The sequence below is a fragment of the Simochromis diagramma genome, unplaced genomic scaffold (assembly GCF_900408965.1).
Source record: "Simochromis diagramma unplaced genomic scaffold, fSimDia1.1 OVJJ01000421.1, whole genome shotgun sequence".
In the NCBI taxonomy this organism is placed as follows: Eukaryota; Metazoa; Chordata; class Actinopteri; order Cichliformes; family Cichlidae; genus Simochromis; species Simochromis diagramma.
In genome coordinates, this window is record NW_024387250.1 from 10,738,779 (window position 1) to 10,752,940 (window position 14,162).

The window sequence follows — 14,162 nt, forward strand, 5'->3', positions numbered from 1 at the left end:
AAACAATCATATTTACTGTGAGTATTTCAAATTTGGTAGATGAGAATTAAAACACAGATAATTACTAAGTAAATGCCAAAACATTTAGAAGGGAAAAAAAGGACATTTAAAAAACACAGCGTGATGCCTGCAAAAATGTTCAACATGCTACCTTTTCGTTTATTGATGTTTGTTTTTTCCCTATATGCCATGACACCAGGGGGTAAGCTGTAAATTTGAATAGTCGGTGGAAGTAAATGAAAATGTGTGAAGGAAAGCAGAAGACACAACGTTGTTAAAATCCATCTTCGGTCTGTGGAGGATTCAGATGCATGAGAGCAGCGACGCCGCTGACAACTGAAATCAAATCCGCACCCTGTTATTATACTGCGTCTTTTCACCAGAGAGGAACTTTTCTACCTAAAGAGAGACAAAATGATGCAAGGCAAAATATTCTTTCTCAGAATTATTCAAATGATGAATTCAAACACAAAGTACGTGTACACGGAAAGTTTAAATTGCACGTCTGCCATTGTGTACAGCTTTAATATTTCACAAATTGACTCTGTGTTTTTACAGGAAAGTGAGGACATAAAGAATGTTTTACTTTTGTTGTGTGGATGTGGAGCTGATTTGCAGGTCAAAGTTAATCCAACATCTACATATATCAGACTGATGCCATGTGTGGATTAAACTCTGCTTCCAGATGTGGAGTAATGAGTTTGTGGTTTGGTTGAGCAGTTAAACTTACTCTTTTTTTTTCTTCTGGCTATCATTCAGTCAGCCCACATTCTGTGAGGGTGGTGCTGAGTCTGTGCACCGTCTCTCCATGCAGCAGCACCAGTTCAGCAGGGTAGTTACCTGGGAGGCAGGGCCTCTTGAGTGAGTAATGCTGCTGAAACAAAAGCTCTGACAGCAGAAGTGTGGAGAGAGTGATGAGAGCCCCTGCTGCTGTGTTAGCTGGCCTGGCCTCGGAATCTCCTCTCTGGCTTTCCCTTTCAGACTCTTGCCCCTGAGGGCCAGGAGCCTTGGAGACGTCAGAGCTCCGGTTCAGCACTGGTCACCTATAATGCAAATGCCGCAACCCGCTCACACTCGATCCCAAAACATATTTCTGATCATAACATGATGATATGGACTTTAAAACTGTAACACTTTATCAGCTATTCCAATCCTGCATTAAAGCCTGCACTAACCTACTGAAATGAAAAAGGCTAATCATCATTGCTGACATTATTATTACTTCACCAATAAAATAAAATAGCTTTGTTTTTAATTTGCTGCAGTCTTACACTCTAGTTGCTTGTTGAGTTTACATACAAAACAACATTAATCACGTCAGAATATAATGCTCTGTAAAGATTTAATATAAAACTCCTAAAATTTGTCTCTAACTCTTTACTGGCATGCCTTCTGTCTGCTTCACAGTTACTTGTAACCAGCACAAAGTAAAGCAAACTCTTATTTACTTTGCCAGTAAATTATATCTGTTCAATTCCGTTTCAAACCATATTTTTCCCACAGTAATACACATCTCTCCACCTCTGTTACATGCCAGGGCATCAATAAAAATAAGCCACCAACACTTTACATATAAGTTTGCCTTTCTAATCATTTTACTCGAGTAAAAGTTTGGATCTGGTTTGTTTTTGTTAATGAATAAAAAGAAATGATGACCGCTTTTCTGGTTGCTCTGAATGAATCCAATAGTGCTGTCATCAACAACAATACATGAAATGTGACGTATTGTTAGGCTTCCAAAGAATCAAAGACTCATTAGTTGAAAATATATTCGTGTAGTGTTTTAAAAGCTTCAGCATGCAGAAGTTTTCATTTACACTACAACTAGATGAGGTGACACAACAGCACCAACTTCTCCCAGCTTCCCCGTTTAGGCCAGCTTCATGCAGTCACCGTGGTATGGGCTGCAGAGGGGACGTCCGGCTGTGATGGGGCGCGTGACATGATACTCAACATTCAGACACCATGACAACCTGGCAGCAATGCTGTTGATTCAGCAACTTGACTGAACTGTATGAGGAGTTGGAGGGAGGGGGCAAAAACCTGTTGCTGAAGGGAGGAAACACAGGCTGCTGTTGCAGGATCAAAGGCTTGTGCTGGATACAGGCTGTTTTATGACACCCGCTGAGGAATAGCAGGTGATTCAAATGAGGAAAATATTATCCCAAAGTCTTCTAGTCCATGTCACCACTTCTCTCTCTTTTTTTTTTTTTTTTTTTGTCTCTCATGCATAATCATGAAGGTGCCTGCTTGGCGTCAGAAATACAGTCTGCTGTTATTAATATTTTTAAATGATAGAGCAGATGATCTAATAGAGAAAATATATAAATATTAACCCCACTCTAGTGCAAATAGATCAGATTTTACTTTATTAGAAATTATAAATGTGATGTTTAGACCCAGAGACTGCTGGGTGGTGAGAAGTCTCTTAATAGAGTTTGGTTCCCAAAGTGGGATCTGCAAACCCCAAGGGGTCAGTCACCAATAGCCAGTGGCCCTGAAAATAATTTGTTGTAAATGATACAACTAAGCTGTAATATTAAAAAGTGCACAACTGCAGATGGGAACCATTTCCAACCTGAATCCAACCCACACCATCTTTGGGCCAGTTTAAATTCTGATATAACTGTGAGCTTAGCATTGGGTTAAAACGTTTTTAAAAACATATTGTTTGAAGAATATTTATATTGTCTGATTGAGTCTCGCATTGACAATTTCATTGTCAGTCGCTCATCAATTAAATCATTTTGGCATTTGGATTATTTTATTTTTTTTGACGTGAAGTGGAAATGGTGATTCTCCTTTTGGAGTGTTTCATTAGTAAATTAATAAAAATAATGCTTTTTTGCTAAAAGCATTTATTTATATATATTTATTTATTGTTAATTTTAAGCTCTGTTTTTTATATATGCATATAAAAGTTTGAATTTAAGTCAACATTAATATCAAATTGAATTTCACAATTTATTTGGAATTGGGTATGAATTGAGGAGTTAAGATGTTTTTAATTGCATTCTTCCCTGTTGCTCTAAGACTGTTTTGAAACATTGAGTACTTTCCATATAGAGCGTTTAAAAGTGCATACAAAGAATAATAAATTAAGATGCACTAAAATGTGATTAAAAGTGATCAAATAAAATGAGCTACAGACAGATGACAAATCACAGTCCAGAAATAAGTTGTAAACAGCCTCAAACTTAATAAAACAAATAAAAGTTTGGTAGCGAAAACAGTTTTCTAAGTTATTGGAGAAGACCAGATTTTTTTGATGTGTCCATCTGTGCCGAGATTAAATTCTTCAAGCTGATGTTTTTTTTATCCGTGGTTTCGATTTATCAGCAGACATCGCCATTAAAAAAAATCTAAGATGTGCTAAACTGGAAGCCAGAGCAACAGTTTAGGACTAATAAAAACGTGATAAAAGTATTAAATAGATGCTCAAAAAAAAAAAATGCTCAAGTTATCTGATGTTATTGGGAGGGGGGGGGAAGCTGGAGATGAAGTTATGGATAGCCCTCTCATCAGACCTTCAGTTTTTTCTTTGGTTCAGCTGACAAAAAGCTGATTTTGTCATGGCTGCTGAAGCGCCATACTTAATGTAAAATAGTTTATTATTCAACCTCCTTATTTAAAAGGAAAACTTTCCAACAAGATGCATTATAGGCCCTGATGAGCTAAAGTGCTGCAGGAGAAAGCAGCAAGGCAAATAACCATGCTTATACTGCCACCATGTGATGGGAGAAGAATATGGAGAACATTTTAAAACAACTTTGAAATTCTTTCTAGGTTCTGAATATATATAGCGCTCTCTATATAATATATATCTATCTGTATCTCTATAACCCTATATATTGATATCTAAATCTCCATATACCTTCCTATATATATATATATATCCATATATCTACTTATCCTACTATCCAAGTGTATCCTTTTTGTTATAGCCAGTCACGTTTTTGATTATTAATTCCCATTTATAATAACAGGCTCATAATAATTATTGAGTAAACTTGTATTTTAAATCAGCTAAATGACTATTTCGTAATAATTAAGCTTAATTAAATCCATGTTTGCTGTAAAATATACAATAAACATATGTAGTGACTTTGAACATCTTTTGGAAATGTCATTGTAAAATAATGCTTGCAGTATAGGAATAATTTCATTTTATGCAGTTATGAGCAGTAAATGGATCTGAGCAAATGTTTGTGACTTCAGAGAGAAGGACAATAAAATTATTTTTCTACCTTAGTCCAAATAATGTATGCTCATTTTATTCAATACATTCAGGAAAACGCACAGTAAATCTTTCTTCTTGATGCTCCAATCACAAACAAGCTCTTCTTGTTTCTGGATTATTTCATCTGGGGCCTGATCTGCTTCTACAAAGAGAATATATTTGAACTCTTTAAAACTAGTATATTAAATGTATTTTTTGGTTGTTTTAGCAGATTCTGATTGATGAGTGTGTGCTCACAGTGTTAGATGTCTTGCAGAGTTCCTCATTTTCCAGGGAATTGGACTCTGTTTGCCGATCATGACAAATCTGAGTACAAGATGGGAAGCCCTCAGCCACATATTCAGATAGTTCAGATGGAGGACCATAGAGATATCTGTGTCCAACAGTATTAAACCCATGATGCACATGAGGATTGAGGTAGTTGAAAGGAGTTCAAAGTGACCCAATGGAGAGTCTTCAATAACCTGCTACCTCATTACTTTAGCTCACATGAGGGGGGGCCTCAACACCACTCTTCGGTCTACACAAAGCCTTCACCAGGGGAAAAGAGTTGGCAGACCTGCTGACTGAGTCCCATGTGTATGGATTTCCTGGGGCTGGTGCAGATTTATCATATCCAGGTTTAATGAATGAATGAATAAAAAGTAAAAAATTGGTACAGAGAGTTAAAATAATTTTTTACAGTTGGGAAAACACCAAACACTGGACCTAAAAGATCTCACTAATGAATGTGATTACCCTCAGCGAGTTATCTCACAATATTATTGTTTCAAATGTATGAACACTGAAGTAGAGATTTATTATTCAAATCATTTTCTTTTTTGTAGAGTAATTAAACATGTCAAGCACTGCCAAAATACAGAGTCCCACCAATTATAAAGTGCAACTCAGTGAAAATACCCAATTACATGAATATTGTGCTTGAATAGGCCACAATATTTGAGAAAAAGGATTTAGCCTCAAAAGAACTGGGAAATGCCTTCATTACAGCAGCTGAAATTTAAGTTAAATACAGCATAAATAAAAACATGACAAAATACAATGCATACAAACTCATTTTGGTTCCTTTCATGGTTGTCTGCTTCAATTAGTGAGGAATTTAGAGAAGTTAAGTGCTGTGACAGTGCAAGATTGAAACAAATGGTTAAGAGAAGAGAAAAGATAAGACTAACTGGATGAAAGCTTTAGTCAGTCAGTGCTAAATTAACATTAGTTTAGCAATATAACTTGAGAGATGTTAAAGTAACTTACAAAAGTCGAGGGGGAAAAAGGTGTTGCTTTAGCGGAAATAGCAGCTATAGATTTTTATCGTGATCATTTATTTTTGAGTGAATTGTAAACTTTGTGCTGTAAAAGATGTCTGGTGTATGCTTATGTCCACATAAGCTTAGAGGCTGCTGGTTAATTTCTACTTTTTCACAAACTATTTTTGGACACTAGTGGGAGCCCTCCACTCAATGTCCATGCTTTCTTGAGCTCAGTTAAATGTAGGCTACATGTAATACAGTGCACACAGTATGTGGTTACGTGCATAGTCTCTAAAAAGACATTCTAAAATTACTGTGGCAGGACCAAAGGACAGCATCTGATTGACTCTGATGCTGTTCCAAACATGTAAACTGTTTATAAAAAAAGAAAAGGAAAAAAAGAAGAAAGAGTTATCATCAATCTCCAGATGATGACCTGTGGTAGACTGTATTCCCAGAAAGTCCCTTTACACAGTTTAGAGTTTTCCACTGTAAATAAACAGTAAACAGATCTGGAATTCAGTACTGGTCTGATTATTTTTGTGCCTCTATTCTGAACGCACATGAATAATTTTTGCAAGTACAAACATTGCATTTCGAGGAGAAAATTATTTTGAGCGAAGAAAAGCTTAATTTGAGCGAACAAAATTCATTGCTGTGTGCAAGTTCAGTGTTTGCTATTATCCATACACACACAGACACACACAATAACAGCCCCTCACGCTCAGTTGTTGGCATTTGCTCTTGCTCAGACCTCTACTCCGTGTTCTGACAGACATCTGAGGACCTGCTGTCAGTGTGTTGCTCCCGCTCTCAACATATCTGCTCCCGCTCAACTCTGTACACTGTGCCACAAAACCAACCAATCACAGACTTGGATGCAAACATTTTGATTGGCTGTCAGCTTGCTAGCTACTGCGTTCCAGAAACGTATGTTTAATAAGTTTATTTTAAGATATATAATTTTTTAAGATATTATTATTCGACTGCATGGCTAGATTGTCGTAGCAGTTCTGATAATCATTTTAAGGATAAAATACCTGAAATCCAAAATTAATTAAAATGTGTTTACAGAGTAGAACGACTTTGGCGTGATGTCTGGCTTGCAGTCACTAGCAAGTACCATGATATTCTTCTCTCACTGGAGGAGGATGGTCTACATATTTGTGCTTTGACTCCAAGCATATCTTGGCACCTTTGTTGGAGGATGGAATAATAATCCCATCAGGACAGCAGGAGGTCTTACTCCTGTACAGCTCTGGTGTATGGGACATCTACAAGAGCTGGACGAGGGCAAGAAACTTGAGGTACCAGATCATAAAAAGCTTTTTTTTTTTTTAATTTAAATGTTGAATTTCAAAATATTAGTGAGCAGGTAACTCTTGTCTTCTGACATTGACAAATTAAACACTTAGATTATATCTGGGAGATGTTGCTGGTGATTTGTTTTATGCACTCTTGCTTTTCAGTTACCACTAATCTAAATTACTGTAAGAATAAAAGGAAAACAAAGGTCACCTTTTTTAATTTTTAATTAATCATTTGGAACATTCTCAGTCACATGGTGTAACCTGTACATACAATTCTTGCAACAGGTGTCAAACCAACAGTGACACCCTGACACCTAACATGGACTTGAAAGTCAATGCTGTTAAAAGTTCTCAAATACTGGATATTTTTGCTGAAACATTCAGATAACAATTAGACAAGCAAACAAAGCACTTGCTGAGTAACTCCCAACATAGAATCCTACTCAAGCTTTTACTCCAAAATGTAGAACTAATGACAAGATGAGTACACGAGTACCTAAACAATGGAGTGTTGATATAATTTGTACTTTAGTTTTACATGGCAATCAGCTGCCATTTTTTTTAGGTTTGTTACATCTCGAGGCTAGCCCAGGGGATAGAAGGGACTAACATAAAGTTAAAACAGTGAAGGAGGAGTCAAGATCAGAATCAGAATCAGAATACTTTATTGATCCCTGGGGGAAATTATTTTTTTGTTACAGTGCACCATTATAAACCAACATAAACCAACATTAAGACAAGACAGACAATACGCTAACTAAGAATAGTACTATATATACACATATATATATATATATATATATATATATATATATATATATATAAATCACTCTTTTTTTCTTTTCTTTTTTTTAAAGAAATTAATAAATAGCTGGAAAAGAAACGTGTAGTTGTAGCAGTAACCAGTGTGTTAAGTGGATGCGTTGTACAGGGAGATGGCCACAGGCAGGAAAGATTTCCTGTGTCGTTCAGTGGTGCTTTTCGGTAATCTCAGTCTCTCACTGAACGTGCTCCTGTGACTGACCAGCATGTCATGGAGTGGGTGGGAGGTGTTATCCAACATTCTCTTTATCTTGGACAGCATCCGCCTCTCCGACACCACCTTGAGGGAGTCCAGCTCCATCCCCACAACATTACTGGCCTTACGAATTAGTTTATTAAGTCTGTTGGCATCTGCTACCCTCAGCCTGCTCCCCCAGCATGCAACAGCATAGAGGATCGCACTGGCCACAACAGACTCATAGAAAATCCTGAGCATTTTCTGGCAGATGCTGAAGGACCTCAGTCGCCTCAAAAAATAGAGACGACTCTGGCCCTTCCTGTAAAGTGCTGTGGTGTTTTTAGCCCAGTCCAGTTTATTGTCAATGTGTACTCCAAGGTATTTATAGTCCTCCACAATGTCAACACTGACCCCCTGGATTGAAACAGGGGTCAAGTGTTTCCTGGTCTTCCTGAAGTCCACGATCAGTTCCTTGGTCTTTGCCACATTGAGCTGCAGACGATTCTGCTCACACCACGTGACAAAGGAGTCGACCACAGCCCGGTACTCTGTGGTCGAGTAGTTTTAAAAGGTTGACTTTCAGCAAGTCGTAAAGTTTGGATTCAGACTGACAGTCAGCTTCAGAGAGAGCAAAGGCCAACATAACAAACAAAACATCCCTGATACGAAAAGTCACAGTACAAGTGCATGCACTCACAACTGGGTAACAAATGGAGTGATCTCCTAGACACTCCTTACATTCGTGGTCAAACTTGCATGTTATTTTGAATTCTTGTCTCTTTTCATCAGGATGGGAACATGGGATTGGCCGGTCTGCCATATCGCGCCATCGGCCGCTCTGGCCATCACCAGTAGGCAGTAGGTGAAGTGTCTTGCCCAAGGACACAACGACCGAGACTGCGGGGCCGGGGCTCAAACCAGCAACCTTCCGGTTACAAGACGAACACCCAACTCTTTGAGCCACGATCGCCCCAAAGATTCTTTGGAATCTTTGAAAAGTGCTCTGAGTCGGGAGCTTTGGAATCCTTGAAAATGAAGCAGTCGGGAGGTAGAGGAGATGTGTCTAATGATTCCTGAAGAGGTACAATGTAAAAAGTGACTTTGCCACCTCTTGACACAGCTTTCAGTATTTTGACAGAATATCTCCATTTCAGATGGAATTACGGTGAGCTTTCATCGACCACTGCCACCTTTATTAAGAGAAAGAGGATTGGGGAAAAAAATAGCATGAACAATGAAGCAGCAAAAGTATCCACTACATAATCATAATGCAGAATAAGCATGCAACAATGCCTAAAACACACAAAAAAAAATGCAATTAACAAAAAACAATTTGTTGTTAATTGCAACAAATGGTTGCAAAGATGTTCCATTTTTGGAAATGTTTCTTCCAGAGGTCTGGTTAAACGTGTCTGCAAATGACTGCTTTTAATACCGACTCTACACACTTACCTCTGTTTGGTCACCAGCTTCTGGAAGAGACACTGTTTGTCTCCCCATGCCCCTCAGCTGGCAAAGGTGTGTGGGATGTGTTTTTTGACAGCAAATAAAAACTGAGGGCTGTGGTCTTCCTGCCTGCCTTAACAAACTGCTTAGTAGATGTTAAACATCTCTTTTTACCAAGACTGAAATCTGATTTGAAATATCCTGGAAATGATCTGTGGGACGAAAATGTATGAGTTTAAAAAATGCAGTGTTACATAACATAAGAGTTATTGTTTATAAAGTTATTAAAGATGTCATCTGTTCTGAATAGCATATTTTAATTTAAACATCTATGTTGTTAAATTGGCATCCATGAAGGATTTGTGCCATGTTGTTAAGCAAAAAAGATACCAGATTTCTGACTGCTGACTCAACTGCACCATTACCCTAAAAACAGATTTAAATGATTTACTTAAAACTGCAACAATTCGTCATGAAAGTGGTCACATGGGAATACACATCCTCAGTAAGAAAACTATGCTGTTAATTAGCCATAAGGTTAGCTTAAACTCTACAACTTCACCCGTAACTACAATTTCACAACATATTTAATAAAAGGTACTGCAAATTACTTAATACACAGAACAAAAATCTGAACTCACCTGCTGCTGTGGTTTAGTATTATTAGAGCCATTGTTTGATTCTGTCATCTCTTCATTAGCTGCAGAGTAAATCAAAAATCCCTCCTTCTGGAAGAAGCTAAGCTGAGGAGGAAACACCCCTTCAGGACCGACTCTTTCCAAATCTGTTTCATAACAATGCGACAGCACTATGCTACACCAACAATGGTCTTAAAAAATTATATATTTAAAAATAAAATAATTAAACATACCAACAGAAAATGGGTTTTAATCTAGTTTAAACCACTGAATTTAGCTACATTTTGGACAGTGTTTCCGGAATGCAGTAGCTAGCGAGCTGATTGGAGAACAAAACAGCCAATTAGAATTTTTACATCCATGTCTGTGATTGGTTGGTTTTGTGGCACACTGTACAGAAAGAGTTGAGTGTGCAGGGAGCAGGGAGCAGAGATGTTGAGAGCGGGAGACACACTGAGAGCAGGTCCTCAGATGTCTGTCATAACCAATTGGTCAGAACACGGAGTAGAGGTCTGAGCAAGAGCAAATGCCAACGACTGAGCGAGAGGGGCTGTTATTGTGTGTGTGTGTGTGTGTGTGTGTGTGGATAATGGCAAAGACTGAAATACATTTCTTGCTCACAGCAATGAATTTTGTTCACTCAAATTAAGCTTTAAAATAATTTTCTCCTTAAAATGCAACGTTTGTACTTGTAAAAATTATTTACTTTCGTTCAGAACAGAGGCACAAAAATAACGCCATACTATGGCGGTCTGAAGGTTCTGTCACTGTTCTCTGACCCGCTTTCTAAACTTACCAATCGTTGCCATCATGTGCGTCTCTCATATTTCTGCTGGCTGATGGACCGGCTAATAATAGCACAGACACAGATTAACACGACTGCTTTCGCTCTCCCTTTCAAAAAAACCAATTACTTTCCACCTGTCAGTTTCACAGGCATTAACCTCCTTCTCCTTGTGTGCCTTGACCTTTTCCTATGTATAACTTTATCTTAGCCATTATAGTGTGAGGGAGAAGGGGTGGAAAGGAGCCTATTATACAGCTAGACATAATAATCCTAGCAAGCCAGATAATTTAATTAGTGTAGTTTTTGATCACCTTTGTGAAATATTTATTGATTATTATATTGATTGTGGTGCATGTAAATGTGCTCTCTCTCCTTTTTCGAAAGAAACAGCTACATCTTTGTCACCCCAGACAAATACAGTTTACAACTGCATGTAAAACACTCAAGATTAAAACTTGGACATTCTCCTGACACACTGAATGTGTATCGGATTAGTTGACTACAGGAAAGACAAGTGAGTCACCTCCAGCGACTCCTAAATGTCACATTTAATCCTGGGATGGAGCGGGATCTCCAGGATAAATGGGGGTTGTCCCTGAGAGAGAGGAGTGGTGATCCGGCATCTGTCAGACACTCGATCACAGTTAACCAACTTAAACCTGAGCAGCTGTTTAAGGTGAGCTTTAAAGCCACTTTACCATTTCTCTGTCGTCCCTTTAGCTCTGTGTGTACATTGACTGTATTCATCTGTGTCCAGTATACGGTAGTTTAGAGTGTTACAGTCTACAGGAACATTACAATGCCCTTGTTTACCTTCCCTAAACAGCTTTGTTAGATAACAGAACTTGAACAAGCATTTCCTAGATAAACAAAATGCCAGTGCAAACTCACCTCACTTGCTACCCTAGCTAATGCAAACAGTCCAAGCTATGGTTACACACCTGTCACCAAACCGCAACCTAAGAATGGCAGATGGCTGCTCCTCCCCACATCTTTTTTCTATTGGAGGTTTCTTCCTGTTAAAAGTGAGATCTTCCTCACCACCAAAACCCAAGTGTTTGTGCACTAGGGACTGTGATCAGTGGAGTTCTTTTTTTTTTTTTGGGCCTTTCAGACAATATAAAGTTCACAGTTCAATTCAAAATCAAACTGAACTGAATTGGATGTGTCATCATGCCAATGAAAACTCACATCACTGACTTGTCAGACATGTAATTAGAGGGTATGAAGAAAAGCTGCCCTCCTTTTTAGCAGAGAAACTTTACGGGATGTCAGTCCTGTATTTTGGATGTGGGCAAATACATGAACTGAGTTTATCACACTAAGAAGAGCTTTTATAGCTTTTTGTTTAGTAACCATCGTGACTAAGTGCAGTTAGAGCCATAAAGTTAGTAAACAGAGTGCAGCTTTTCTCTAATGTCTTGAATATATGGCTAAACATGTGAGATAAGTGCTTATCTTTACTATGGGCAGTTTCCCTGTGTCAGCAAAATTAAGCTTTACTAAAGTAAGGAAGAGGAATATTTTGCTGAAATTGTTAAAAATGGCTGCTAGTGGCCACAATATGTAAATAAGCAAATGGTGAGTTAGTGAACTTTTGAAGGAAATAAAACTGAAAGTTATGCTAGTGGGCTTGCGTGTGTGTGTTAATTGCTAATACTAGCATCCTTCTATGCTCGCAATGACAGTTTTGGCGTGTTAAGATTAGCTAATCAGTGCTAAACACAAAGGAGCTGATGGTATATGTGATACGGCGCAAATGAAAATGTATTAAATTTTCCTTTCTGGTTTTTGTGTTGTTACATTTTGATTTGGGGGGACAGATGCCCTCACTACTTCCAAGATTAGGCCTCAAACTTTAATCTTGAACAAAGGTTATCATTAGGGCTGGATCAAGTGCAATCATTTCACACTGCTGCTGGACTTCCCATGATGCACTGAGCAGTTCTTGTACACTTTGCCCACGTATTTTACTACTGCATGCCATTAACATTTGTCCTCTCTCTACCCCAGTGTGTTTTTTCATCATCTCTTTATGTTCTCCTTGTCTCGCTTCTCTTTTCCCTGGCCCCCAAAGGTCACAGCACATGGCGGCCCCTCTCTGAGCCTGGTTCTGCTAGGTTTCTTCCCATTAAAAGGGAGTTGTTCCTTCCCCACCATTGCCAAGTGCTGTTCTTAGGGGATTGTCAGATTGTGTGGGGTTATCTGTTTTGGTATTTAACCGTTTCCTCCCAATAGCGGTCAAATGTATAATGCCTCCAACCGTACCTAAGATTGTGTAATAAACCTCTAGCCCAAAAATCTATTACTATTACATAATCTCAGTGTGTTTTAGTTTTTGAAAATGTCCATAAAGATCAATTCTATTCTAATCTAGTGGTGGCAGTTGATCATATACGTTACTGGAATTAATAACAATGACTGAAATATTGTGTGATCACAAAAAACTTAAAGTAAGATATACTCATTCAACATATGCCTCCAAAAGTCAAAGCAGTTCAGCAGAGGCCACCCAAGAGGCAGAGCTAAAAGGGAACAAACAACAGCCTCGATTAATCTCAGTGACCACAGTGTATAAATATACATCCCACACCCAAGTTTCAGTTGGGCGCTGTGCATGGGGGGTGGTCTTTATGTAAACAAAAAAAAAGAAAGCTGAAGGGTTGTAGGCAAAAAAAAACCCTCCAAAAAAACAATAACAACAGGTAAGCGGAGCCTAGACCAGCCCTAATTTAATACAAAAGAAAAGCTAAGAGCCTCTTTCTCAAAGGCAAGGAGGAAAAAAACGTAAAGCCTCACAAGAAACCAAAGGATGCTTTTAAATAGAGGACAGAGCAACCATTAATCACTCCCACCTAAGAGAGGGAGAGAAAGCAGAGCAAAAGAGAGAGAGAGGAAGAACACACAAGGAGTAGACATGTAACACATGAAAGCACTCAACTTTCATTGGCTTCATAACTGTTTAAGTATAATTTATTCTGCTCCTTTAAGTATGTCTGTATGTAAAGACATATTTCTGATTGTGATTATCAGATAAGAACAAGAGTAGTAGAGAAGAGAAGTGAAGCGCCCAAACAATAAAGAGTGCAGGCAGGATCCCACAAAAATGTTGAGGAAATAGATATAATTTCCTTCAAGATCCCTATCTCACCCTCTACAGATGGGAAGCAATGTTGTTAATGATGGTAGCATTGGTGAACCAATGAGACCTAGTCATGTTAACAACAGAAAAATAGAATAAGACGATAATGTTGTGGCTATCACGGCCAGGTTAAAGCAGCAGCTCTGAATGTGTGACATGTAGCTCTCATCACATTTCCTGACTCTTTGTATAACATTACAAAAATAAACTATGCATGGACTCTAAAACAGTTTTTTTTTTATTTTTTATTAAGCTGTAAACATGTTTTTTTTTAATTATGTGAAGTTGGGATTCTATTGGAACTAAGTCTAAAAAGAGACCCACAACCATCTTCTTTGGCTCTTCTGATGGG